We start from the raw sequence: 26893 nt of genomic DNA, 5'->3' as shown, positions 1-26893 counted from the left end.
GGTGTGTCTCACTGTGGGAGGGGCAGTACTGAGGGACGGTCTCACTGAGGGAGGGGCGGTACTGAGGGTGTGTCTCACTGTGGGGGCAGTACTGAAGGAGCATCTCACTGTGGGAGGGGCAGTACTGAGGGAGGGTCTCACTGTCAGAGGTGTGATATTGTGTCAGGGTCACTGAGGGAGAGGCGGTACTGAAGGAGCGTCTCACTGTGGGAGGGGCAGTACTGAGGGAGGGTCTCACTGTGGGAGGGACAGTATTGAGGGATGGTCACACAGGGAGGAGTGGTACTGAGGGACGTTCTCACTGTGGGGGGCAGTACTGAGGGTGTGTCTCACTGTGGGAGAGGTGGTACTGAGAGAGGGTCACACTGTGGGAGGGGCAGTACAGAGTGTGTGTCTCACTGTAGGAGGGTCAGTACTGAAGGAGGGTCTCTCTGTGGGAGGGACAGTACAGAGGGATGGTCACACAGGGAGGAGTGATACTGAGGGACGGTCTCACTGTGGGAGGGGCGGTACTAAGGGACGGTCTCACTGAGGGAGGGGCGGTACTGAGGGTGTGTCTCACTGTGGGGGGGCAGTACTGAAAGAGTGTCTCACTGTGGGAGGGGCAGTACAGAGGGATGGTCTCACTGTGGGAGGGGCCATACTGAGGAAGAGTTTCACTGTGGGAGGGGCAGTACAGAGGGACGGTCTCACTGTGGGAGGGGCTGTACTGAGGAAGAGTTTCACTGTGGGAGGGGCAGTACTGAGGGACGGTCTCACTGAGGGAGGGGCGGTACTGAGGGTGTGTCTCACTGTGGGGGGGGCAGTACTGAAAGAGCGTCTCACTGTGGGAGGGGCAGTACAGAGGGATGGTCTCACTGTGGGAGGGGCGGTACTGAGGGATAATCACTGTGGGAGGGGCGGTACTGAGGGAGGGTCACACTGTGGGAGGGGCAGTACTTAGGGAGGGTCACACTGTGGGAGGGGCAGTACAGAGGGACGGTCTCACTGTGGGAGGGGCGGTACTGAGGAAGAGTTTCACTGTGGGAGGGGCAGTACTGAGGGACGGTCTCACTGTGGGAGGGGCTGTACTGAGGAAGAGTTTCACTGTGGGAGGGGCAGTACTGAGGGAGGTCTCACTGTGGGAGGGGCTGTACTGAGGAAGAGTTTCACTGTGGGAGGGGCAGTACAGAGGGACGGTCTCACTGTGGGAGGGGCTGTACTGAGGAAGAGTTTCACTGTGGGAGGGGCAGTACTGAGGGACGGTCTCACTGTGGGAGGGGTGGTACTGAGGGAGGGTCTCATGCCCAACCCTCTTCCTTTCACAGTTGGGCTTTGAACCATCCAAGACAGAACTCGAAATAATCTGGGCGCTGGCAGTCCCAAACAAAACCAGAAAATATTGCAAATATTCAGCAGGTCAGGCAGCATCTTTGGAGTTGTGAGCTCCAGTGGAAGGTCAGTAGTACTAAACATTACGGCTTTATCTTTCTGCAGTGACGCTGCCTAACCTGCCGAGAATCTCCAGCAGCCCTTGTTTTTTGTTCGATAATTGAGTTGGGTAAGAGAGCTTTGAGTTGCTTGTTGTATATCAAATGCTTCACTGATTCGGAAAATGTGTTACTGTTGTTAGTCCAGAATATTCAGACTGTGCCCCTTCGCCACCGAGGTCACATCATAAATACAGGGATTCTGGCTGTGACAATCCACAAAGCATTCCCTTCCTCGTCTCTTCCTTTATAAAAAGGAGATTTTTAATGTAAAGAAAATAATGGTGGCTGGCCTGTTCAGTAGATTAAACTCTGCAAATGATCGTTATCAGGGCAGCAAACACAAAATGCTAGTGAAACTCACTCGAAACGTTAACTGTTTATTCCAATTCATGAATGCTGCCTGACCTGCTGAGTTCCTCCAGCATTTTCTGTGTGTTCCTCAGATTTCTAGCATCTGCAGAATCTCTTGTGTTTATCAGGGGCAGGTGGTTAGTATCCGCAGAGCACTGTTACAAACTATACATAATGATATATACAGGCTAAACGTCTCTGCCGTCCGTCTCCCTGTATTTCCCCTGACATTTGGCACCTGTACTTTCAATAACAGCTGCCTCAGCGTTCCCCCACACGTACCCTTGTCACGGGAATCCTGGATCTGATTTCTGTGCCTCTGCCTTCAGCCACATTTTGTGGTTTTCCCCACGGCCAAGGGAATGCAGATTAAAGATTAATAAAGATGAGCTTTATCAGTCACATGGACATTAAAACACACAGTGGTAAACGTCATTTGCATCAACAGTCAGAGGATTGTTCTGAGCTGCCTATAAGTGTCGCCATGCGTCCAACACCAGCGTAGTCTGCCCACAACTTGCTCACCCTGACGGTATGTCTCTGCACGAGGAAGGAAACCCACGCAGTCACAGAGAGAATGTACAAACTCCTTGCAGGCAGTGGCAGGAATTGAACCCCAGTCTCACAGCTGCGGATGTAAAGGGATACACCTGCTGCTACATTTCTGTGATCAGAAGTTACATTTGTAATCGGCTTGTCTCACAGCAAAACTGCCCTCCACATCACGCAAGATCTAAGCGTGTTTCTAATGGTGAGGATGACTGACAGACATTTAGTCAGCACTCTTGCCCTGAATACCTCATTTCATATGTGTGGAGTGTAATTACCTCCAGTGGGTTTTATCATCTGCCCTGTTTGCAGGCACAAAATTATAGATCATGGAAACAGACTGACTCCACGTCCAGGTCTCTTCTTCCTGTTGAGGTACAGGAGCATGGACCAACAGCACCAAGTTCAGCAACAGTTGTTAACCTCCAACCATCAGGACCCTGAACCAGTGTGCACAACTTCACTCTCCCCAGTACTGAACTAGTTCCACGAACCTACTGTCTCACTTTCAAGGACTCTGCAACTGATGTTCTCAGTATTAGTTACTTATTTATTTGTTTCTTTGTTTATTATTTTCTTTTTATTTTCAGCTTGTCTTTTGCACATTAGTTGTTCTTTAATTGATGCTATTGTATTGAAATAAATCTCCAGATAGTATGTGTGACAAATACATACTTTGATTTTAAAAAAATTACTTTGAGCTTTGAATGTTCAGCTCAGCCCATCACATTTGTATGTGTTAGGTCCACATTCTTCAGACTGCATCCTGTCCATGAACCTGTCCAAGTGTCTCTGTTAGGTCCCTAACCCTCTGGAATCTCCTGTCCAAGTGTCTCTGTTAGATCCACATCCCTCTGGACCTCTCCTGTCCATGAACCCGTCCAAGTGTCTCTGTTAGATCCACATCCCTCTGGACCTCTCCTGTCCAAGTGTCTCTGTTAGATCCACATCCCTCTGGAACTCTCCTGTCCAAGTGTCTCTGTTAGATCCCTAACCCTCTGGACCTCTCCTGTCCAAGTGTCTCTGTTAGGTCCCTAACCCTCTGGACCTCTCCTGTCCATGAACCCGTCCAAGTGTCTCTGTTAGATCCCTAACCCTCTGGACCTCTCCTGTCCAAGTGTCTCTGTTAGGTCCCTAACCCTCTGGAACTCTCCTGTCCATGAACCTGTCCGTTAGATCCATATCCTTCAGACTGTCTCCTGTCCATGAACCTGTCCATTTACCTTCCCTTCTTTATATCTGCTCAGCTAGGACAGTGGTGCTGCCAGGCAGGATAGTGGAATGCTCCCCTGCGGCATGTGGGAAGGCAGGGAGAACTCTGGGTTCCCTGATGACCACAACTGAGAGAGGTGAATCCAGCTGCAGCTTCTAACAAACAGTGTTAAGGAGTTGGAGCTGGAACTGGATCATTCAGGAGGCTGAGGGGGTGATAGATAGCACATATAGAGAGGTCATTACACCCCAGGTCCAGGACACAGTCAGAAAAGGGAAAAGGGGGGGTTAAGGAGCCAGTGGGGAGTACCCCTTGGCCATCCCACTCAACAACAGGCATGTCACTTTGGAAACTGTCGGGGAGGTAAACTTAACAGAGGAAAATCACAGTGGTCAGGGCTCTGGCGCTGCCTGTGTGATTCAGAATGGAAGGGGGAGAAGAGGCACACTTGTGATAGAGGATTCACTGTGTGCTGCGTCTGCGAGGCTTGGAAGTCCATAGCGGGTGTACTCCCTTCTGCCACCAGCATGGTCTGTCGGGACCCTGGGGACTTGTGGAAACTGTAGTGATTTCTTTTGAACTTACAGTGCTTTAACATCTTTGGACTATTTTTTACTGTGCCCATAGTCTGTTTTTTTTATCAATTATGCTATTGTTTGCACTGTTGTAATTATGTGGTTTTGTGCAGGTCTTTTAGCTTTAGTTTTTGGTCTTGTTTTTGTCTGGTGGATTTGGAGCTCCTGTCCAGGGAACATGCTAGACGGTAGCGCGATATTAATACGCAGCAGCCTCTCCAGACTCTGGATTGGGGATTGCCAAACGTTACGTGGATCTTCTGGTGCAGTCTGTTTTGTCATATGCTTTTGTGATGTCATTCTGGGGGAACGTTGTCTCATTTTTTAACTGCATTGCATTTGTGGTTTCTAAATGTCAATAAACTGAATCTGAATTCGGGGAACGGACAGGAGGTTCTGTGGGCATGAAAAAGATTCTTGGATGTTATGTTGCCTCTCGAATGCCAGGGTCCAGGATACCTCAGACTGAGTCCCCAGCATTCTTAAGTGGGAAGGTAAACAGCCAGAAGTCATGGTTCATGTAGGTACCAATAACATCGGTAGGATGAGTGACGAGGTTCTGTGCAGGGAACTCATGAAGTTAGATGTTAAGTTGGGCAGGACCTCCAGGGTTGTGATCTCAGGATTGCTACCCCTGCCATGTGCTAATGAGGCCAAACCAGAAAGCTTATACAGTTTAATGTGTGGCTAAGGAGATAGTGTGGGAGGGAAAGCAGAAGATTTTTGGATCGTTGGGCTCTCTTCCAGGGAAGGTGGAACCTGTACAGAAGGGATGTTTTGCACCTCAACTGGAAATATCCCAGCGGGAAGGTTTGTTAATGCTGCACAGTGGGGTTTAAACTAGAGTTGCAGGGGGATGGGAACCAGAGTGCCAGAACAGTTAGTGGAGAGGTTGTGGAGGCTGATGTTGGTAAGACCTCAGACAAAGTTGGGAATCAAAAGGTTGAGCCTGGTTTGACTAGTGTCCTGAGCTGCCTGTATTTCAATGCACGAAGTATCGTAGGAAAGGCGGATGAAGATGAGGTAGCTGGTTTACTAACAGAGGCAATGTGTAGCGAGGAGAGGCTGCTGATGGGGCAAGATTGTGACTGAAGGTGTCTTATTTGAATGTGTGCAGTATGCGGAATAAGGTAGATGAACTTGTAGCAGTTGCAAATTGGCAGCTATGATGCTGTAAGCATCACTAAATCATGGCTGAAAGAAGATTATAGCTGGGAGCTTCATGACTAAAGAAAGGTATTGTACCAAGAGGACAGACAGCAAGTCAGAAGGGGCAGTAAACACAAAATATACTGTAGATGCTGTGGTCAAATCAAAATGGGGCCCCTGCCCCCTCCTTCTTCAGTCCTGACGAAGAGTCTCGGCCCGAAACGTTGACTGCTCGTTTCAATGGATGCTGCCCGACCTGCTGAGTTCATCCAGCTTGTTTGATCAGAAGGGGCAGTGTTGCTATGTTGGTAAAAAATGAAAGCAAGTTTTTAGAAAGAGGTGACATAGGATCAGAAAGTGTTGAATCTTTGTGGGTAGAGGAAATTGAAAGAGTAAAAGTACCCTGATGGGAGTTGTCTGCAGACCACCAAACAGTAGTAAGGATGTGGCCTACAAATTACAATGGGAGATGGAAAATGCATGCAAAAAGGGAAATGTTACAATAGTCATGGGGATTTCAATATGCAGGAATACTGGGAAAAACAGGTTGGTTCTGAATGGGTAGTTTCTAGAGTGCCTAGGAGATGGATTTTTAGTGCAGCTCGTGGTTGAGCCCACTCGGGGTCAACTGTTCTGGATTGGGTGTTATAATGAACCAGAATTGGTTAGAGAGTTTAAGGTTAAAGAACCCTTAGGAGCCAGTGATCATAATATGATCCAATTCATCCTGAAATTTGAGAAGGAAAGCTCAATTCAGATGTATCAGCATTACACTGGGGTAAAGGGAATTGCAGAGGCCTGAGAGAAGAGGTAGTCAGAATTGACTGGAAAAAAACATTGGTGTGGATGATGGCAGAGCAGAAATGGCTGGAATTTCTGGAGACAATTCAGAAGCCACAGGATATACAGTCTGCCCTCCTTATCCGTGGGTTCCGCATGTGCAGATTCAACCCGGAAGTTCTCTCTCCAGCCCTTGCTGTTTGAGCGTGTACAGTCTTCTTTTCTTATCATTATTCCCTAAACAATACAGTATAATAACTATTTACACAGCATTTACATTGTATTAGGTACTATAAGTAATCTAGAGATGATTTAAAGTATATGGGAGGATGTGCATAGTTTACTGCGGATCAGGATCGAGAAAAAACTCGTAAGTTCTCTCTCCAGCACTCGTTGTTTGAGCATGTACAGACTCTTTTTTCTTGTCATTATTTCCTAAACAATATAGTATAACAACTATTTACATTGTATTAGGTATTATAAGTAAGTCAGAACAGGTACATCAGGTATTATTTAGAGTCAGTCAAACGTTTATCTTAGTATATAGTATATATTTTACCTTTCTATGCATATAAAACACTTAAGAAACATACATATTTCAATAGTTAAACCACTGCGTTGCTTAGTAATAATTGTAGCTTTCATCGGGACAGGGCCTTTCACATGCTCCATTATTCTCACTTTATCCTTTAGAATTGTTCCGATCATTGACCGACTGTAGCCTAACACTCTTCCAATGACCGAAGGTGTTTCAGCTCTTTCCGATCACTTTATTATTTCCACTTTATCTTCAATCGTGATTGTTTTCCATCAATGGAACAAAAACACTGAGGATTCAGCAGCAGCCGGGGGTGGTGGGTCCGGAGCTCTGCTGGGTCCTAAAGTCCACCGTACTGAGACAGGTTAAATAAGGTACTTGAGCATCCTCGCTTTTTGGTATCCACAGGAGGGTCCCAGAACCAATTCCCCACGGATAAGGAGGGCCGACTGTACACATCCCTAAGAGGAACAAGTATTCAAAAGGAAAGATGACACAACCGTGGCAGACAAAAAAAGTCAAAGCCAGCATAAAAGCCAAAAAGCGAAGGCATATAATAGGGCAAAAATTAGTGGAAAGTTAGAGGATTGGGAAGCTTTTAAAAAAATTTGCACCTATATTTTATGGTGTTATGGTCTTATATCCCGATCCTTCAGAACATCTGCTATCCTTAAACTGTCCAGGGGTCTCTGTTCGATCTGTATTCTTCTGAAACCCTCCTGTCTATGGACCTGTCCAGGGGTCTCTGTTCGATCTGTATTCTTAGGAAACCCACCTGTCTATGGACCTGTCCAGGAGTCTCTGTTCGATCTGTATTCTTCGGAAACCCACCTGTATATGGACCTGTCCAGGGGTCTCTGTTTGAACTGTATTCTTCAGAAACCCTCCTGTCTACGGACCTGTCCAGGGGTCTCTGTTCGATCTGTATTCTTCAGAAACCCTCCTGTCTATGGACCTGCCGAGGGGTCTCTGTTTGATCTGTATTCTTCTGAAACCCTCCTGTCTATGGACCTGTCTAGGGGTCTCTGTTCAATCTGTATTCTTCTGAAACCCTCCTGTCTATGGACCTGTCCAGGGGTCTCTGTTCGATCTGTATTCTTCAGAAACCCTCCTGTCTATGGACCTGTCTAGGGGTCTCTGTTCAATCTGTATTCTTCTGAAACCCTCCTGTCTATGGACCTGTCCAGGGGTCTCTGTTCGATCTGTATTCTTCAGAAACCCTCCTGTCTATGGACCTGTCCAGGGGTCTCTGTTCGATCTGTATTATTCGGAAACCCACCTGTCTATGGACCTGTCCAGGGGTCTCTGTTCGATCTGTATTCTTCTGAAACCCTCCTGTCTATGGACCTGTCCAGGGGTCTCTGTTCGATCTGTATTCTTCTGAAACCCTCCTATCTATGGACCTGTCCAGGGGTCTCTGTTCGATCTGTATTCTTCAGAAACCCTCCTGTCTATAGACCTGTCCAGGGGTCTCTGTTCGATCTGTATTCTTCAGAAACCCTCCTGTCTATGCACCTGTCCAGGGGTCTCTGTTCGATCTGTATTCTTCGGAAACCCACCTGTCTATGGACCTATCCAGGGGTCTCTGTTCGATCTGTATTCCTCAGAAACCCTCCTGTCTATGCACCTGTCCAGGGGTCTCTGTTCGATCTGTATTCTTCGGAAACCCACCTGTCTATGGACCTATCCAGGGGTCTCTGTTCGATCTGTATTCCTCAGAAACCCTCCTGTCTATGGACCTGTCCAGGGGTCTCTGTTCGATCTGTATTCTTCGGAAACCCTCCTGCCTATGGACCTGTCCAGGGGTCTCTGTTCGATCTGTATTCTTCTGAAACCCTCCTGTCTATGGACCTGTCCATGGGTCTCTGTTCAATCTGTATTCTTCTGAAACACTCTTGTCTATGGACCTGTCCAGGGGTCTCTGTTCGATCTGTATTCTTCAGAAACCCTCCTGTCTATGGACCTGTCCAGGGGTCTCTGTTCGATCTGTATTCTTCAGAAACGCTCCTGTCTATGGACCTGTCCAGGGGTCTTTGTTCGATCTGTATTCTTCAAAAACCCTCCTGTCTATGGACCTGTCCAGTGTCTCTGTTCGATCTGTATTCTTTGGAAACCCTCCTGTCTATGGACCTGTCCAGGGGTCTCTGTTCGATCTGTATTCTTCAGAAACCCTCCTGTCTATGGACCTGTCCAGGGGTCTCTGTTCGATCTGTATTATTCGGAAACCCACCTGTCTATGGACCTATCCAGGGGTCTCTGTTCGATCTGTATTCTTCAGAAACCCTCCTGTCTATGGACCTGTCCAGGGGTCTCTGTTCGATCTGTATTCTTCTGAAACCCTCCTGTTTATGGACCTGTCCAGGGGTCTCTGTTCGATCTGTATTCTTCTGAAACCCTCCTATCTATGGACCTGTCCAGGGGTCTCTGTTCGATCTGTATTCTTCAGAAACCCTCCTGTCTATGGACCTGTCCAGGGGTCTCTGTTCGATCTGTATTCTTCAGAAACCCTCCTGTCTATGCACCTGTCCAGGGGTCTCTGTTCGATCTGTATTCCTCAGAAACGCTCCTGTCTATGGACCTGTCCAGGGGTCTCTGTTCAATCTGTATTCTTCAGAAACCCAGCTGTCTATGGACCTATCCAGGGGTCTCTGTTCGATCTGTATTCTTCTGAAACCCTCCTGTCTGTGGACCTGTCCAGGGGTCTCTGTTCGATCTGTATTCTTCGGAAACCCTCCTGCCTATGGACCTGTCCAGGGGTCTCTGTTCGATCTGTATTCTTCTGAAACCCTCCTGTCTATGGACCTGTCCATGGGTCTCTGTTCAATCTGTATTCTTCTGAAACACTCTTGTCTATGGACCTGTCCAGGGGTCTCTGTTCGATCTGTATTCTTCAGAAACCCTCCTGTCTATGGACCTGTCCAGGGGTCTCTGTTCGATCTGTATTCTTCAGAAACGCTCCTGTCTATGGACCTGTCCAGGGGTCTTTGTTCGATCTGTATTCTTCAAAAACCCTCCTGTCTATGGACCTGTCCAGTGTCTCTGTTCAATCTGTATTCTTTGGAAACCCTCCTGTCTATGGACCTGTCCAGGGGTCTCTGTTCGATCTGTATTCTTCGGAAACCCTCCTGTCTATTGACCTGTCCAGGGGTCTCTGTTCGATCTGTATTCTTCAGAAACCCTCCTCTCTATGGACCTGTCCAGGGGTCTCTGTTCAATCTGTATTCTTTGGAAACGCTCCTGTCTATGGACCTGTCCAGGGGTCTCTGTTCGATCTGTATTCTTCAGAAACACTCCTGTCTATGGACCTGTCCAGGGGTCTCTGTTTGATCTGTATTCTTCAGAATCCCTCCTGTCTATGGACCTGTCCAGGGGTCTCTGTTCAATCTGTATTCTTCAGAAACCCTCATGTCTATGGACCTGTCCAGGGGTCTCTGTTCGATCTGTATTCTTCAGAAACCCTCCTGTCTATGGACCTGTCCAGGGGTCTCTATTTGATCTGTATTCTTTGGAAACCCTCCTGTCTGTGGACCTGCCGAGGGGTCTCTGTTCGATCTGTATTCTTCTGAAACCCTCCTGTCTATGGACCTGTCTAGGGGTCTCTGTTCAATCTGTATTCTTCTGAAACCCTCCTGTCTATGGACCTGTCCAGGGGTCTCTGTTCGATCTGTATTCTTCAGAAACCCTCCTGTCTATGGACCTGTCTAGGGGTCTCTGTTCAATCTGTATTCTTCTGAAACCCTCCTGTCTATGGACCTGTCCATGGGTCTCTGTTTGATCTGTATTCTTCAGAAACCCTCCTGTCTATGGACCTGTCCAGTGTCTCTGTTCGATCTGTATTCTTCGGAAACCCTCCTTTCTATGGACCTGTCCAGTGTCTCTGTTCGATCTGTATTCTTCAGAAACCCTCCTGTCTATGCACCTGTCCAGGGGTCTCTGTTCGATCTGTATTCTTCGGAAACCCACCTGTCTATGGACCTATCCAGGGGTCTCTGTTCGATCTGTATTCTTCAGAAACCCAGCTGTCTATGGACCTATCCAGGGGTCTCTGTTCGATCTGTATTCTTCAGAAACCCAGCTGTCTATGGACCTATCCAGGGGTCTCTGTTCGATCTGTATTCTTCTGAAACCCTCCTGTCTGTGGACCTGTCCAGGGGTCTTTGTTCGATCTGTATTCTTCAAAAACCCTCCTGTCTATGGACCTGTCCAGTGTCTCTGTTCGATCTGTATTCTTTGGAAACCCTCCTGTCTATGGACCTGTCCAGGGGTCTCTGTTCGATCTGTATTCTTCGGAAACCCTCCTGTCTATTGACCTGTCCAGGGGTCTCTGTTCGATCTGTATTCTTCAGAAACCCTCCTCTCTATGGACCTGTCCAGGGGTCTCTGTTCAATATGTATTCTTTAGAAACGCTCCTGTCTATGGACCTGTCCAGGGGTCTCTGTTCGATCTGTATTCTTCAGAAACACTCCTGTCTATGGACCTGTCCAGGGGTCTCTGTTTGATCTGTATTCTTCAGAATCCCTCCTGTCTATGGACCTGTCCAGGGGTCTCTGTTCGATCTGTATTCTTCAGAAACCCTCCTGTCTATGGACCTGTCCAGGGGTCTCTATTTGATCTGTATTCTTTGGAAACCCTCCTGTCTATGGACCTGTCCAGGGGTCTCTGTTCGATCTGTATTCTTCAGAAACGCTCCTGTCTATGGACCTGTCCAGGGGTCTCTGTTCGATCTGTATTCTTCAGAAACCCAGCTGTCTATGGACCTGTCCAAGGGTCTCTGTTCGATCTGTATTCTTTGGAAACCCTCCTGTCTATGGACCTGTCCAGGGTCTCTGTTCGATCTGTATTCTTTGGAAACCCTCCTGTCTATGGACCTGTCCAGGGGTCTCTGTTTGATCTGTATTCTTCAGAAACCCTCCTGTCTATGGACCTGTCCAGTGTCTCTGTTCGATCTGTATTCTTTGGAAACCCTCCTGTCTATGGACCTGTCCAGGGGTCTCTGTTTGATCTGTATTCTTCAGAAACCCTCCTGTCTATGGACCTGTCCAGTGTCTCTGTTCGATCTGTATTCTTCGGAAACCCTCCTGTCTATGGACCTGTCCAGTGTCTCTGTTCGATCTGTATTCTTCAGAAACCCTCCTGTCTATGCACCTGTCCAGGGGTCTCTGTTCGATCTGTATTCTTCGGAAACCCACCTGTCTATGGACCTATCCAGGGGTCTCTGTTCGATCTGTATTCCTCAGAAACCCTCCTGTCTATGGACCTGTCCAGGGGTCTCTGTTCGATCTGTATTCTTCAGAAACCCTCCTGTCTATGCACCTGTCCAGGGGTCTCTGTTCGATCTGTATTCTTCGGAAACCCACCTGTCTATGGACCTATCCAGGGGTCTCTGTTCGATCTGTATTCCTCAGAAACGCTCCTGTCTATGGACCTGTCCAGGGGTCTCTGTTCAATCTGTATTCTTCAGAAACCCAGCTGTCTATGGACCTATCCAGGGGTCTCTGTTCGATCTGTATTCTTCTGAAACCCTCCTGTCTGTGGACCTGACCAGGGGTCTCTGTTCGATCTGTATTCTTCGGAAACCCTCCTGCCTATGGACCTGTCCAGGGGTCTCTGTTCGATCTGTATTCTTCTGAAACCCTCCTGTCTATGGACCTGTCCATGGGTCTCTGTTCAATCTGTATTCTTCTGAAACACTCTTGTCTATGGACCTGTCCAGGGGTCTCTGTTCGATCTGTATTCTTCAGAAACCCTCCTGTCTATGGACCTGTCCAGGGGTCTCTGTTCGATCTGTATTCTTCAGAAACGCTCCTGTCTATGGACCTGTCCAGGGGTCTTTGTTCGATCTGTATTCTTCAAAAACCCTCCTGTCTATGGACCTGTCCAGTGTCTCTGTTCGATCTGTATTCTTTGGAAACCCTCCTGTCTATGGACCTGTCCAGGGGTCTCTGTTCGATCTGTATTCTTCGGAAACCCTCCTGTCTATTGACCTGTCCAGGGGTCTCTGTTCGATCTGTGTTCTTCAGAAACCCTCCTCTCTATGGACCTGTCCAGGGGTCTCTGTTCAATCTGTATTCTTTGGAAACGCTCCTGTCTATGGACCTGTCCAGGGGTCTCTGTTCGATCTGTATTCTTCTGAAACACTCCTGTCTATGGACCTGTCCAGGGGTCTCTGTTTGATCTGTATTCTTCAGAATCCCTCCTGTCTATGGACCTGTCCAGGGGTCTCTGTTCAATCTGTATTCTTCAGAAACCCTCATGTCTATGGACCTGTCCAGGGGTCTCTGTTCGATCTGTATTCTTCAGAAACCCTCCTGTCTATGGACCTGTCCAGGGGTCTCTATTTGATCTGTATTCTTTGGAAACCCTCCTGTCTGTGGACCTGCCGAGGGGTCTCTGTTCGATCTGTATTCTTCTGAAACCCTCCTGTCTATGGACCTGTCTAGGGGTCTCTGTTCAATCTGTATTCTTCTGAAACCCTCCTGTCTATGGACCTGTCCAGGGGTCTCTGTTCGATCTGTATTCTTCAGAAACCCTCCTGTCTATGGACCTGTCTAGGGGTCTCTGTTCAATCTGTATTCTTCTGAAACCCTCCTGTCTATGGACCTGTCCATGGGTCTCTGTTCAATCTGTATTCTTCTGAAACACTCTTGTCTATGGACCTGTCCAGGGGTCTCTGTTCGATCTGTATTCTTCAGAAACCCTCCTGTCTATGGACCTGTCCAGGGTCTCTGTTCGATCTGTATTCTTTGGAAACCCTCCTGTCTATGGACCTGTCCAGGGGTCTCTGTTCGATCTGTATTCTTCAGAAACGCTCCTGTCTATGGACCTGTCCAGGGGTCTCTGTTCGATCTGTATTCTTCAGAAACCCAGCTGTCTATGGACCTGTCCAGGGTCTCTGTTCGATCTGTATTCTTTGGAAACCCTCCTGTCTATGGACCTGTCCAGGGTCTCTGTTCGATCTGTATTCTTTGGAAACCCCCCTCCTGTCTATGGACCTGTCCAGGGGTCTCTGTTTGATCTGTATTCTTCAGAAACCCTCCTGTCTATGGACCTGTCCAGTGTCTCTGTTCGATCTGTATTCTTTGAAACCCTCCTGTCTATGGACCTGTCCAGGGGTCTCTGTTTGATCTGTATTCTTCAGAAACCCTCCTGTCTATGGACCTGTCCAGTGTCTCTGTTCGATCTGTATTCTTCGGAAACCCTCCTGTCTATGGACCTGTCCAGTGTCTCTGTTCGATCTGTATTCTTCAGAAACCCTCCTGTCTATGCACCTGTCCAGGGGTCTCTGTTCGATCTGTATTCTTCGGAAACCACCTGTCTATGGACCTATCCAGGGGTCTCTGTTCGATCTGTATTCTTCAGAACCCAGCTGTCTATGGACCTATCCAGGGGTCTCTGTTCGATCTGTATTCTTCAGAAACCCAGCTGTCTATGGACCTATCCAGGGGTCTCTGTTCGATCTGTATTCTTCTGAAACCCTCCTGTCTGTGGACCTGTCCAGGGGTCTTTGTTCGATCTGTATTCTTCAAAAACCCTCCTGTCTATGGACCTGTCCAGTGTCTCTGTTCGATCTGTATTCTTTGGAAACCCTCCTGTCTATGGACCTGTCCAGGGGTCTCTGTTCGATCTGTATTCTTCGGAAACCCTCCTGTCTATTGACCTGTCCAGGGGTCTCTGTTCGATCTGTATTCTTCAGAAACCCTCCTCTCTATGGACCTGTCCAGGGGTCTCTGTTCAATATGTATTCTTTAGAAACGCTCCTGTCTATGGACCTGTCCAGGGGTCTCTGTTCGATCTGTATTCTTCAGAAACACTCCTGTTTATGGACCTGTCCAGGGGTCTCTGTTTGATCTGTATTCTTCAGAATCCCTCCTGTCTATGGACCTGTCCAGGGGTCTCTGTTCGATCTGTATTCTTCAGAAACCCTCCTGTCTATGGACCTGTCCAGGGGTCTCTATTTGATCTGTATTCTTTGGAAACCCTCCTGTCTATGGACCTGTCCAGGGGTCTCTGTTCGATCTGTATTCTTCAGAAACGCTCCTGTCTATGGACCTGTCCAGGGGTCTCTGTTCGATCTGTATTCTTCAGAAACCCAGCTGTCTATGGACCTGTCCAAGGGTCTCTGTTCGATCTGTATTCTTTGGAAACCCTCCTGTCTATGGACCTGTCCAGGGTCCTCTGTTCGATCTGTATTCTTTGGAAACCCTCCTGTCTATGGACCTGTCCAGTGGTCTCTGTTTGATCTGTATTCTTCAGAAACCCTCATGTCTATGGACCTGTCCAGTGTCTCTGTTCGATCTGTATTCTTTGGAAACCCTCCTGTCTATGGACCTGTCCAGGGGTCTCTGTTTGATCTGTATTCTTCAGAAACCCTCCTGTCTATGGACCTGTCCAGTGTCTCTGTTCGATCTGTATTCTTCGGAAACCCTCCTGTCTATGGACCTGTCCAGTGTCTCTGTTCGATCTGTATTCTTCAGAAACCCTCCTGTCTATGCACCTGTCCAGGGGTCTCTGTTCGATCTGTATTCTTCGGAAACCCACCTGTCTATGGACCTATCCAGGGGTCTCTGTTCGATCTGTATTCCTCAGAAACCCTCCTGTCTATGGACCTGTCCAGGGGTCTCTGTTCGATCTGTATTCTTCAGAAACCCTCCTGTCTATGGACCTGTCCAGGGGTCTCTGTTCGATCTGTATTCTTCAAAAACCCTCCTGTCTATGGACCTGTCCAGTGTCTCTGTTCGATCTGTATTCTTTGGAAACCCTCCTGTCTATGGACCTGTCCAGGGGTCTCTGTTCGATCTGTATTCTTCGGAAACCCTCCTGTCTATTGACCTGTCCAGGGGTCTGTGTTCGATCTGTATTCTTCAGAAACCCTCCTCTCTATGGACCTGTCCAGGGGTCTCTGTTCAATCTGTATTCTTTGGAAACGCTCCTGTCTATGGACCTGTCCAGGGGTCTCTGTTCGATCTGTATTCTTCAGAAACACTCCTGTCTATGGACCTGTCCAGGGTCTCTGTTTGATCTGTATTCTTCAGAATCCCTCCTGTCTATGGACCTGTCCAGGGGTCTCTGTTCAATCTGTATTCTTCAGAAACCCTCATGTCTATGGACCTGTCCAGGGGTCTCTGTTCGATCTGTATTCTTCAGAAACCCTCCTGTCTATGGACCTGTCCAGGGGTCTCTATTTGATCTGTATTCTTTGGAAACCCTCCTGTCTGTGGACCTGCCGAGGGGTCTCTGTTCGATCTGTATTCTTCTGAAACCCTCCTGTCTATGGACCTGTCTAGGGGTCTCTGTTCAATCTGTATTCTTCTGAAACCCTCCTGTCTATGGACCTGTCCAGGGGTCTCTGTTCGATCTGTATTCTTCAGAAACCCTCCTGTCTATGGACCTGTCTAGGGGTCTCTGTTCAATCTGTATTCTTCTGAAACCCTCCTGTCTATGGACCTGTCCATGGGTCTCTGTTCAATCTGTATTCTTCTGAAACACTCTTGTCTATGGACCTGTCCAGGGGTCTCTGTTCGATCTGTATTCTTCAGAAACCCTCCTGTCTATGGACCTGTCCAGGGTCTCTGTTCGATCTGTATTCTTTGGAAACCCTCCTGTCTATGGACCTGTCCAGGGGTCTCTGTTCGATCTGTATTCTTCAGAAACGCTCCTGTCTATGGACCTGTCCAGGGGTCTCTGTTCGATCTGTATTCTTCAGAAACCCAGCTGTCTATGGACCTGTCCAAGGGTCTCTGTTCGATCTGTATTCTTTGGAAACCCTCCTGTCTATGGACCTGTCCAGGGTCTCTGTTCGATCTGTATTCTTTGGAAACCCTCCTGTCTATGGACCTGTCCAGGGTCTCTGTTCGATCTGTATTCTTTGGAAACCCTCCTGTCTATGGACCTGTCCAGGGGTCTCTGTTTGATCTGTATTCTTCTGAAACCCTCCTGTCTATGGACCTGTCCAGGGGTCTCTATTTGGTCCACATCCCTCTCTCTGAGCCTCTCCTGTCCATTAACCTGCCCCTGTACCTAGTTTAATGAACGTACCCATCGTCTTAAGCTGCATTTGGACAAAAGGCAGGTTGTGAAGTACCCAATGTAGATTGGGAGAATGCTCTGCCAAGCACCTACCCTCTGCCTGCTGGAAAATGTGGGCTCTCCCAGTAGCCATCCACTTCGATTCCACTTCCCATTCCCATTCCGACATGTCAGTCCACGGTCTCCTCTGCTGGCGTGATGTAGGAGTAAAACCTTATATTCCACCTGGATGGCATGAACATCAATTTCTCGTCCATTCCAGTAATTCCACCCCACCACTTCACCATTCCCCTTCCCTTTTACCTCTCTCATCGCATCTCTTTTCATGCCATCATCCCCCTCTGGGGCTCCTCTTCCTTCCCTTTCTCTTAAGATCTTCTACCCTCTCCTATCAGATTCCCTTCTCCAGCCCTGTATCTCTTTGATCTATCAGCTTCCCAGCCCTTTACTTCACCCCCCTATTTCACCCATCACCTTCCACCTTATATTTCTTCCCCCCCCCCCCCCCCCGACCTCCTCATCTTTTTTCCAGTGCTGATGAAGGCTCTCGGCCCTAAACTTCAGCGGTTTACATGGATACGGCATGACCTGCTGAGATCCCCCAGCATTTTGTCTGTCATTTGCTCCAGCGTTCATTGACCTTGTTGCCTGTTGTGCTTAGTATCCATTCTTCCCGATATTGTGGCCCCTTGTGTCTGGATATTTTGCGGTTTGTTATTAAAGTTATTGCTCACTGCTGAATTATTTCTGCTGCTCTGCTTTTGGGTCAAACCTCCCCTTCATTTCCTGTCGGGTCATTTCCTGTCAATGGAGGAAAATAGATGACTGACATTTCAAGCCAAGTCCTGATAAAGGGTCTTGGCCCGAAATGTGTGCTGTTATTTACTCTTCGATTTAGTTCTCTGTGTTGTAGGCTGTCGACAACTGCAAACACGTTCCTCCCCAGAGCCCATGCACTGTGTCCCAGATCCCATTTAACTCTCACAATCACTGTTTACCACCTAAACATATTAGCCAAGTCTGACTGTTTGAACAGCCTTTGCTGGTCCATTTGAAGCAAACTCACACAAACAGGGTCAGTGTGTCAACAGTAGAGACTAGAGATGCTCAAATCCAGGCTAACACCTGCTCTGTACACGGAAATTACTTTTCTACACCACCTGCCTTTTGTCCCAATGCAGATCAAGTATTCTGCAGCTAGTGACGACGGGCACATTCATTAAAGCGAGAGCAATGGGCACGATCATTAAACCAAGACTAATCCTGTGTGAAAGGCTTTCAACATTCCTATTTCCAGTACTTATCAGCACTTGAGAATTCCAACCCCTGTGCTATCATCACAGACTCTTTTTATGGAGACACTCTTCAAATTAGAAAGGCAACGAATTTGTAAAAGAAACAGAGGCATCTGCTTTTGCACGGACTCTCCCTGTGGTACAGTCATCGATGTACTGACTCTCCCCGGGATACAGTCCCTGATGTACCGACTCTCCCCAGGGTACAGTCCCTGATGTACTGACTCTCCCCGGGGTACAGTCCCCGATGTACTGATTCTCCCCGGGGTACAGTTCCTGATGTACAGACTCTCCCCTGGGTATAGTCGCGGAATGTACTGACTCTCCCCTGGGTACACCCTCTGATAGAGTCACAGGGCATGAGAGTGCAGAAACAGGCCCTTTGGCCCATCTAGTCCGTGGCAAATCATTATTCTGCCATTTCCCATTGATCTACCCCGGGCCACTGTCCACCATAGCCTGCCATCCATGTATTTTACCAAATTTCTCTCAAAAGTTGCAAACAAACCCACATCCACCATTTCCACTGGCAGCTTTTTCCACATCTCCCCACCTTCTGAGTGTAGGAACTTTCCCTCACCTTCCCTTTAAATATTTCACCTTGCCCCCTTAACCTATGACTGACTAGTTGTAGTCCCGCCCAACCTCAGTGGTAAAAGTCTGCTTCAATTTACTCTTTCTATACCCTCCATTATTTTATATACTTTATCTCTATGAAATCTCCCCTCATTCTCCCGCACTCCAGGGAATAAAGTCGTCACCTGTTCAACCTTTCCCTATAATTTAGCTTCTCAAGTCCTGGCAACATCCTTGTAAATTTTCTCTGCACTCTTTCAATCTCTTTTATATTTTTCCTGTAGGTAGATGACCAAAACTGCACACAATACTCCAAATTAGTCCTCACTAATGTACTATACAATTTGAATGTAAGATTCCACCTCCTGTACTCAGTACATTGATTTATGAAGGCCAATGTGTCATAAGCTCTCTTTAAATTTCGAAGTTCAAATTTATTATCAAAATTAGAATCCCTTAAGATTGATTTCCTTACAGGCGCCTACAACACAAACAAACAGCACAATCCACAAAGAGCACATTAAACAAGGACTGGCAAACATTTATGTGCAAAAGAGGACAAGTGGTGTGAATAGACAAAAAAAACAATTAATACGGAGATCACGGGCTGCAGAGTCCCCGGGAGTGAGTCGAGAGGGATACGTTCTAAATGCAGGATGCTGCTGCATAGCGGTTTGTTTTCTGCATAGAGCCACAACCTTTTAATCTGTCTCTATGTTTTTGGTATTACAGGAAAGATAGCAGTGTAGATGGAGTGTTGGCTGATCAGCAGGAGGCAAAGAATGGGAATAAAAGGAGTTTTTTCTGTTTGGCTGTTGGTGACTAATGGTGTTCTGCAGGGGACTGTGATGGTGCTGATTCTTTTTATGTTATATGTAAATAACTTGGATGACAGACTTGATGGCTTTGTGGCTAACTTTGCGGACAATACAAAGATAGGTGGAGGTGCAGATAGTGTTGAGGAAGTGGAGAGGGTAGAGTAGGACTCAGATGGATTAGGAGAATGGGCAAAGAAGTGGCAGATGAAATACAGTGTCTGGAAGTGTATGGTCATACACTTTGGTAAAAGAAATAAAAGCATAAATTATTTTCTAAATGGAGAGAAAATATAAAAATCTGAGGTACAAAGAGACTTGGGAGTCTTCATACAGGATTCCCTAAAGGTTAATTTGCAGATTGAGTCTGTGGTAAGGAAGACTAATCTGATGTTAGAATCATAGAACATTACAGCTCAGTACTGGCCCTTCAGCCCTCCATGTTGTGCCGACCCATATAATCATTAAAAAAAGTACTAAACCCACACTACCCCATAACCCTCTATTTTTCTTTCATCCATGTGCCTGTCCAAGAGGTTCTTAAATACCCCTAATGTTTTAGCCTCCACCACCATCCCTGGCAAGTCATTCCAGGCACTCACAACCCTCCGTGTAAAAAAACTTACCCCTGATGTCTCCCCTAAACTTCCCCCCCTTAATTTTTAACATGTGCCCTCTGGTGTTTGCATGTTAGTGAATGTTAGCGTTCACCTTGAAAGGACGAAAATATAAAAGCAAGGATGTAATGCTGAGGCTTTACAAAGCCACACTTAGAGTATTGTGGGCAGGTATGGATTCCTTATCTAAGACAACATTGAAGAGGGTTCAAAGGATATTGACAAAAATGTTTCAGGGATTGACGAACTTATCATATGAGGAGCTTTCGTTGGCTCTGGGGCTGTACTCACTGGAATTCAGAAGAATGACGGGGGATCTCATTGAAACCTATCGAATGTTGAAAGTCCTCAATAGAGTGTGGATGTGTGGAGGGGATGTTTCCTATGATAGGGGAAGTCTAAGGCCAGAGGACACAGCCTCTATTCTTAGAGGGACGTCCATTTTGGACAGAGATGAGGAACTATTTCTTTAGCTGAAGGGCGGTGAACCTGGAATTCTTGCCATGTGGCTGGACGCCAAGTCACTGGGCATATTTAAGGCAGAGGTTGATAGATTCTTGATTAGTCAGGGGCATGAAGGGACACAGGGAGAAGGCAGGAGACTGAGGCTGAGAAGAAAATGGATCAGCAACGATAGAAGGGCTGAGCAGATCTGATGGGCCAAATGCCTAATTCTGGTTCCATTTCTGGTGAAGAGTAGCAAAGCTAAGCACAGGTTTGTTTCTCACCCACTGCGAAGGCCTGCATTCTCGAGACACTTTAATACCTGTGATGCCACTTTCAAGGAAAATTTACAACATTGAATAGGTTAGGACTTTATTCCCCGGAGCATAGGAGAATGAGGGGAGATTTCAAGGAATTATGGATCTGGATTCCCCAATCTCCTACGTTCTGTTACACACCTCAGTGCCCTACCACTCACCATGTCTAGTAAATCCTGGCCTTGTTTGTCCTCCCAAAGGACAACACCTAACGGCATTAAATTCCATCTGGTCTTCTCTTCCTGCCATTTGCCAGAGTGTATAAAAGAGCCATCAGGCCCCAGGACAGCCTCGATCTCACTGTACTCAGACTATGGAATGGACCTCCCAAGCACTGAAAGATAAACTCTTGACCTCCCAGTGTAGCTTCTTGCAGTACTTGCACTCACTTCCTTTGCATTCTGTTTTCCTCTACGCCCGCAACGTACTTAGTACAGAATTAACAATCAGAATCAGGTTTAATGTCACTGCCATATGCCATGAAATTTGTTATTTTGTGGCAGCGGTACAGTGCAAGGCTTTTAAAACTTACTGTACATTACAATGAGAAATATATATGTATTCATATATATTGTGTACATTAATGTATATAAATTAAATTGGACAAGTAGTGCAAAAGAGAAAAACTATTGAGGCATTTCATGGATTTATTGTCCATTCAGAAATGATGGAGGGAAGAAGCTGTTGCTAAAACATTGAGTGTCTCCTCTCAGGCTCCTGTACCTCCTCTCTGATGGTAGCTTTGAGAAGAGGGCATGTGCTGGGTGGTGGGGTCCTTAATGATGAATGCCACTTTCTTTGAGGCATTGCCTTTTGAAGACGTCCATGTGGCCTGGTGCCCACGATGGAGCTGGCCGAGCTTGCGACCCTCTTCTCCTTTTGCGGATGTTGTGCACTGGCCCCTCCATGCCAGACAGTGATGTAATCCATTAGAGAGTTCTGTAGAGATTTGCTATACCAAATTTCCTCAAACTTCTAATGAAATATTGACACAGACGTGCCTTCTTCATAATTGCATCAATGTGTTGAGCCCAGGATAGAACTGAGGAGATGTGGACACCCACGAACTGGAAACTGCTCAGCCTTTCCTCCGCTGATCCCTCAATGAGCACTGAAGTGTGCTCCCTCGACATCCCCACACTGAAGTCACAATCAATTCCTTTGTCATACTGACTTTGAGTGCAAGGATGTTGTGTCAGCATTCAACCAGCTGATGTATCTCTCTCCTGTACACTTCCACGTCGCCATCGGAGATTCGATGGAATGTATGCAAAAGCTGTTCATTAAATGTGACAATAAAAAATCAATATGGATGCTGTACAAAATACTTCACATGTGGTCTCACCAGTTCTGATTGATTGTTTGTTGAGTCATCTCTTAAAGCAAATGTCAGATGTGTCAAATAAATGCTTTAAATACTAGAAACACACAGCCAATCCGGCAACATCTCTGGAGGGAGAAGCAAGTCAATAACCTTGCCTTTTGTTTGTTAGGTTCTCAGGCTGCCTTATTGGAAGAACACAGCAGGATTGCTATGTGTTGTTTTATTCAGTTCCCCATGCTTTGCTCTGGCCATCGATAAGCCAGAAATAGCTAGTGTTTTAATGATATCTGATCCTCACGAGTATCTGAAGTGAAAAACTTCTTCTGTTGTTGAGATAATTGCAGCATTCTTGAAATGAGTTCACTTCACCAATTTAAAACAATCTCCACAATTAGTTGCACTAAAGGGGAGGAGTTTTATTGGAAATTACACACTAATAAATTCTACAGACTTCAAAAAATTTCTGTTTGGCATCTCTTATCGATATTAGCTACTACATTTGCCTCTTAATTGACTGATTATATCTGACATTTTTATTTTATGAATGAACATGACACAGAGAGTCTTTGCTAGGATGTGAATGGAGCTGATGTGACTAACAGAAAGCCTCCAGCCACCTCCCACCCTCTCCAACCACATCCCAAACTCTCCAACCCTCTCCCACCCTCTCTTGCACTCTCCCACCCCTCTCCCACCCTCTCCAACCCTCTCCCAACATCCCCGCCTTCTCCCACTCTTTCCCACACTCTCCCACCTTCTCCAACCACGTCCCACCCTCTCCCAACATCCCTGCCTTCTCCCACCCCTCTCCCACACTCTCCCACCTTCTCAAACCCCTTCCCAGCCTCTCCAACTCTCTCCTTCTCCCACCGTCCCACACTCTCCCAACCCCTCCCACCCTCTCTCGCACTCTCCCACCCCTCGCCCACATTCTCCCACCCTCTCCCACACTCCCCACAATCCCCCACAATCCCCACACTCTCCCAAAATCCCCACACTGTCCCACACTCTCCCACCCTCTCCCACAATCCCCACCCTCTCCCACAATCCCCACACTCTCCCACATTCCCCCACACTCTCTCACACTCCCCCACACTCCCCCACACCCCCACAATCCCCCACATTCCCCCACACTCTCCCACTCACTCCCACAATCCCCACACTCTCCCACATTCCCCCACACTCTCTCACACTCCCCCACAATCCCCCACATTCCCCCACACTCCCCCACACTCTCTGACACTCCCCCACATTCCCCCACACTCTCCCACAATCCCCACACTGTCCCACAATCCCCACACTCCCCCACACTCTCCCACCCTCTCCCACAATCCCCACCCTCTCCCACAATCCCTACACTCTCCCACACTCCCCCACACTCCCACAATCCCCACACTCTCCCACATTCCCCCACACTCCCCCACACCCCCACAATCCCCCACACTCCCCCACACTCCCCCACACTCTCCCACTCACTCCCACAATCCCCACACTCTCCCACATTCCCCCACACTCTCTCACACTCCCCCACAATCCCCCACATTCCCCCACACTCCCCCACACTCTCTGACACTCCCCCACATTCCCCCACTCACTCCCACAATCCCCACGCTCTCCCACAATCCCCAAACTCCCCCACACTCTCCCACCCTCTCCCACAATCACCACAATCCCCCACAATCCCCACACTCTCCCAAAATCCCCACACTGTCCCACAATCCCCACACTCCCCCACACTCTCCCACCCTCTCCCACAATCCCCACCCTCTCCCACAATCCCTACACTCTCCCACACTCCCCCACACTCCCACAATCCCCACACTCTCCCACATTCCCCCACACTCTCTCACACTCCCCCACACTCCCCCACACCCCCACAATCCCCCACACTCCCCCACTCACTCCCACAATCCCCACATTCCCCCACACTCTCTCACACTCCCCCACACTCCCCCACACCCCCACAATCCCCCACACTCCCCCACTCACTCCCACAATCCCCACACTCTCCCACATTCCCCCACACTCTCCCACCCTCTCCCACAATCCCCACCCTCTCCCACAATCCCTACACTCTCCCACACTCCCCCACACTCCCACAATCCCCACACTCTCCCACATTCCCCCACACTCTCTCACACTCCCCCACACTCCCCCACACCCCCACAATCCCCCACACTCCCCCACTCACTCCCACAATCCCCACACTCTCCCACATTCCCCCACACTCTCTCACACTCCCCCACAATCCCCCACATTCCCCCACACTCTCTGACACTCCCCCACATTCCCCCACACTCTCTGACACTCCCCCACACTCTGCCACACTCTCCCATCTCTCAAAGCTGAAAATCAATTTATTATTCTTGTCAACTCTGAGACTAATTTCCTTGTGGGCATTCGCAGTAAATAGAAAGGATCCCATTGTGCGACTACACACAAGATGGACAAGCACCTGGGTGCAAGAGACAACGAACTGTGCAAATGCAATAAATAAATAAGCAATAGATATCGAGAACTTGAGATAAATAGTCCTTGAAAGTGAGTCATCGGTAAGAACAGCTCAAAAACAGGCCCTTCAGTCCACCTGCTTCATGCTGAGCCATTTAAAGTCCCATTAACCTGAACTGCGACCATAGCCCTCCATACACCTACCATTCATGTCTGTGGGAACAGTTCTGTAATGGGGTGAGTGAAACTATCCCCTCTGGTTCAAGAGCCTGATGGGTGAGGGTATTAGCTGTTCCTGAATCTGGTGATGTGAGTCCTGAGGCTCCCAGATTGACCAGTGACTTCAGTCAGCATCCCGTCACACTTGCCTAGACTCACACCCAAACATCTGCAAGGTAGGGGAAACCAAACACAGAACATGTGGAGTAGTCAGTCACAGTCGTGACTTGCAATTTATTTATTGATTTGAGTGTCTGATATAGAAAACTCCAGATGAGAATGATTACAGGCAACCAGAAATGAAAAATAACTGGGTCTGATCCTGTACAGAGATGGAATCTTCAGGGGAAACAATAAAGTACTCTCTCATAGTCACTACAACGCAGAGTGCAAAATATGTCTGTCACTGATCTATCGCCTCCTGGTTTATCTGCAAGGTATCAGCTCCATATCTCCACAGCATTGATTGAGAATCCGCTTGTTCAGTGTATTGACTGTCAATTCTTATTTCAGATTGCTTTAAATTATTCACATTCTCAATTTAGTAAATTAATGTTGTGACATAAATTAGGATCTGTGCTTTGTCTTGCTGCTTTTGAAGTCAAGAGGGTTGGTGTAAATGTGTTGAATAAATTCATACTATCTCTGCCCCTCACAGCAGGGGGTGAGCAGGGTACTGACCCTGTCGCATTAACTGATCGTAGGTGTGTGTGTGTGTGTGTGTGTGTGTGTAAAAGAGAGAGGGGATGTGTATTGGGGAGAGAAAGGGTCTGTGTTGGGGGAGAAGGTGTGTTTCTAAGGGGGGGTGTCTGGGAGAGGGAGGGGCCATATTTTGGGATAGAGAGGGAAAAGACGTGTTGGCATAGAGAAGAGAAAGAGAAATGGAGAAAGAGGAGAGGGTCCATAGGAACAGACATTATCCACAGGCTTTGCTCTTACCTGGGAGACCGAGCTGAGGGCTGAGGTCTGTAGAGAGTCAGGGGGTGGGAGAGTAGAGTTTTGGATATCGCCAACAACCAGCTACAGGAAGGGCTGCTGTCTGCACATTAGCAAGCCTGCCTGTTTCCTGGTGCACACACTAGTTCAATGTGATACCTCCATAACAACCAGAGGCGGCTGCGTCACCCTCTGGTCTGGAGGGGCCACTGCACAGGATCAGAAAACGCTGTAGAGAGTTGCAAACTGATCTGGCTCTGTCGTGGGCACCGACCTCCCCAGCATCGAGGACACTTTCAAACACGGTGTCTCAACAGGCAGCATGCAGCATTGTGGAGCCCTGCCAGCCAGGACATGCCCTCTTCTCATTGACACCATCAATGTTTCAGGACCAGCTTCCCCTCCGACATCAGATTTCTGAATGGATAATGAACACTATCTCATTATCTTCTATTTTATTTAATAATTATATATATATTTATTTCATCATTATACATTCCAATGTACTACTACCGCAAAACACCAAATTTGACAAATATCCCAGTGATATTAAAGCTGATTCTGATTGTGGACCAGTCCTGTTCAGATTACAAATGAGAGTATAAGGTCGGTGTGCAGACACACCTGCACACCTGTGTCTGCAGCAACTCTATGTGCTGTTCAATCTTATTCACTGTTGAGGAGAGGATCACAAAAGGACCAAATGTTCAGATGGTGAAACGTCGCGGGAATGACGCACATCCCTGGAGATGTCGAATGACAATAGTTGGAAAATCTGTTCAATTTCCCACCCTTCAGGGTGTGCTAACTTGCCTATTGTTCAGGCTGACATCACACAAAGCACCACGTCATATGGCTCTGTGCCTGCACGTGGTCCATATCCCTCCTTTCCCTCCACATCCACGTGGAAATTTTTTATGGGAAACGGGGATTGAGCATGGGTGAGGATGACAGCACGGCCGGACTTAAACCAATAAGACATAGGAGCAGAATGAGACCATTTGGCCCATTGAGTCTGCTCTGCCATTCCATCATAGCAAATTTATTATCTCTCTCAACACCATTCTCCTGTCTTCTCCCTGTAATCTTTGACACCCTGACTAATCAAGAACCTATCAACCTCCACTTCAAATATATTCACTGGCTTGGCCTCTAGTACTGCCTGTGGCAATGAATTCCATAGATTTACCACCCTCTGGCTACAGAAATTCCTCCCAATCTCTGTTCTAAATGGACATCCCTCAA

At 47.7% G+C, this 26893-nt stretch overlaps 1 protein-coding gene across 1 annotated transcript in view; it reads left to right on the top strand.

Moving 5' to 3' along the window:
- The window catches only part of LOC132379186 (leucine-rich repeat and immunoglobulin-like domain-containing nogo receptor-interacting protein 1), a 569173-nt gene that overhangs the window by 108810 nt on the left and 433470 nt on the right, over window positions 1–26893 (top strand). Inside the window, exon 3 of the mRNA XM_059946860.1 lies at window positions 1477–1540. The gene's annotated coding sequence lies outside the window, so the exon portion shown is untranslated. The remainder of the gene's footprint in view (window positions 1–1476; window positions 1541–26893) is intronic.

The sequence above is a fragment of the Hypanus sabinus genome, chromosome 21, assembly GCF_030144855.1.
Source record: "Hypanus sabinus isolate sHypSab1 chromosome 21, sHypSab1.hap1, whole genome shotgun sequence".
NCBI lineage: Eukaryota > Metazoa > Chordata > Chondrichthyes > Myliobatiformes > Dasyatidae > Hypanus > Hypanus sabinus.
Note: the sequence above shows the minus strand (reverse complement) of the source record. Positions and strands in the feature narration are given on the sequence as shown.